The following is a 3,149-nucleotide window of genomic DNA, read 5'->3' as shown; positions in this document are numbered from 1 at the left end:
TTTAATTCTATTACTATTATTCGCCCACTTCAGCCATTTTTAGCCTATCTATCTATCTATCTATCTATCTATCTATCTATCTATCTATCTATCTATCTATCTATCTATCTATCTATCTATCTATCTATCTATCTATCTATCTATCTATCTATCTATCTATCTATCTATCTATCTATCTATCTATCTATCTATCTATCTATCTATCTATCTATCTATCTATCTAGTTGTTTACCGGCTTAGACCACTAGGCTCGAGCTCGTGGTTTCTGATGCTGTCGTGGCCATTACAGCTTCGTGATCTTACTTTCGTCATTCCGTCATCATTGAACCTTTCAGGCTGATCCAGCAGCCCAAGTTGTCAAATGGCGTGGGTTTCTGAATATGCGCTCGGTGTTGCAATGTCATCGTCGTCTTTGCATTGTCGTCATACCACCTTTGTCATGAGACTCTCGTCAACTTTGTCGTCGTCCCGCCATCGTCCCCTTGCAGTCCTCGTGGACTCGTCGTTACAGCGCCATCGCGATGTCCTCGTGCTCATTGCATCGTTGTGCTCCAGCTTCGTTATATGAATCCCGTTATTTCGACGTCGTCTATGCCATCGCCGTCACACAATCATCGTCGCACCATTGTCGTCATGCTGTCGTCGTCACGCAGGCGCTTTGTCACAATCATTCAATCAGGAGCTGCAACCCATTGTCGTGATACCATGGTCATCATATCGCCTTCGTCGTTCCATCGGCGTCCGTATACGTCATACTATTGTGACAGCAATTACATGAACACCACAAGCGCGTTTCCGCCGTTGGCATCGCCACTGTGTTCCGTAAGAAGTCTACGTACGATAACTTCTGCGCCGAGCTTTGTATGCTCTGCGTGCGAGTGAAAGCATGCGAGGGTGAGGTGAGGAGGGTAGCTTGATCTTGCGCGGGCAATGAAAGAATACCGGCAGGAAGAGTGCCAACTCAAGGTCGCAAGGCACCTGGGAAAGGGCGGAAGGGGGCGTTTTACTCAGGCGGCGGCGCCATTTGGCGGCGCTGAGTGCGGTCGTGCAGGCCCTACTTTGACCACCATCGCAGCAATCTGCGATGGTGGTCAAATTCTAGGTGCGCCGAAGGCTAACAGCTTCGTGTGCGCTGTGTTCTCGCCGCTTAGTTGGCATTGACATGAGAGGCATCACGAAGGCAAATTCGCTTGCTGCTGCTGCCGCGCTTCCTCACGCCAACGTTTTTACAGCGAGTGTCACATGCAGGTTATGGAGTGATATGTGTTCATGTTTGCCTATGTGCGCGTCGCACCATGCTTGTAAATTTAAATAGCGAGCGTTTACAAGTTGACACGGCTGCCGCAACTGATATCCTTACTTCATAAGCTGTCTAATAAATTGCTATCGCAATCGACGCTTCCCTTTTTAGGCGAAACCATTCTTTATCATAATTAGGCTGTCGTCATTCAATTCTGATCATGCCGTCGTTGTTATATCCCTGTTCACACTACATCGTCGACAGTATCATGCGTCCATTGTCACGCTGTCATCGCCAAGCCGTCGTTGTCGCACCATTGTTGTCATACAAACTTCGTCATGCAGTGTTCGTCATGCTATTGACGTCATACACACGTAATCATCCAATTGTCCTCATTCTGCTGTCGTGCCATCTTCTTCACATTGTTGTCGTCGTACAGTTGTCAAGCAACATCATCATCATCCTGGTTAAGCCCACTGCAGGGCAAAGGCCTCTCCCATACTTCTCCAACAACCCCGGTCATGTGCTAATTGTGGCCATGTTATCCCGGCAAACACCCGCCGTGGTTGCTCAGTGGCTATGGTGTTGGGCTGCTGAGCATGAGGTCGCGGGATCGAATCCCGGCCATGGCGGCCGCATTTCGATGGGGGCGAAATGCGAAAACACCCGTGTACTTAGATTTAGGTGCACGTTAAAGAACCCCAGGTGGTCGAAATTTCCGGGGTCCTCCAATACGGCGTGCCTCATAATCAGGAAGTTGTTTTGGCACGTAAAACCCCCTAATTTAATTTTGTCCCGGCAAACTTCTTAATCTCATCCGCCCACCTAACTTTCTGCCGTCCCGTGCTACGCTTCCTTTCCCTTGGAATCCAGTCCGTAACCTTTAATGACTATCGCTTATCTTCCCTCCTCATTGCATGTCTTGCCAATGCCCATTTCTTTTTCTTTATTTCAACTAAGATGTCATTAACTCGCGCTTGTTCCCTCACCCAATCTGCTCTTTTCTTATCCCTTAACGTTACACCCATCATTCTTTTTTCCCTAGCTCGTTGCGTCATCCTCAATTTAAGTAGAACCCTTTTCGTAAGCCTCCAGGTTTCTGCTCCGTACGTCAGTACTGGTAATACACAGCTGTTATACACTTTTCCATTGAGGGATAATGGCAACCTGCTGTTCATGATCTGAGAATGCCTGCCAAACGCACCTCAGCCCATTCTTATTCTTCTGATTATTTCAGTCTCATGATCCGGATGCGCGGTTACTACCTGCTCTAAGTAGATGTATTCCCTTACCACTTCCAGTGCCTCGCTACCTATCGACAACTGCTGTTTTCTTGCTAGACTGTTAAACAATACTTTAGTTTTCGTCAAATTAATCTTTAGACCCACCCTTCTGCTTTGCCTCTCCAGGTCAGTGAGCATGCATTGCAATTGGTCCCCTGAGTTTCTAAGCAAGGCAATATCATCAGCGAATCGCAAGTTACTAAGGTACTCTCCATCAACTCTTATCCCCAATTCTTCCCAATCCAGGTCTCTGAAGACCTCCTGTAAACACGCTGTGAATAGCATTGGAGAGATCGTATCTCCCTGCCTGACACCTTTCTGTATTGGAATTTTGTTGCTTTCTTTATGAAGGACTACGTTGGCTGGGGAGCCGCTATAGATATTTTTCAGCATTTTTACATACGGCTCGCCTACACCCTGATTCCGTAATGCCTCCATGACTGCTGAGGTTTCGACTGAATCAAATGCTTTCTCGTAATTAGTGAATGCTATATATAAGGGTTGGTTATATTCCGCACATTTCTCTATCACCTGATTGATCGTGTGAATATGGTCTATTGTTGAGTATCCTTTACAGAATCCTGCCTAGTTCTTTGGTTGACAGTTAACGCGCCTTGAGTTATACC

Source organism: Dermacentor albipictus, chromosome 2 (assembly GCF_038994185.2).
Source record: "Dermacentor albipictus isolate Rhodes 1998 colony chromosome 2, USDA_Dalb.pri_finalv2, whole genome shotgun sequence".
In the NCBI taxonomy this organism is placed as follows: Eukaryota; Metazoa; Arthropoda; class Arachnida; order Ixodida; family Ixodidae; genus Dermacentor; species Dermacentor albipictus.
The sequence above is the reverse complement of the archived record's forward strand: the minus strand, read 5'-3'. Positions refer to the sequence as shown.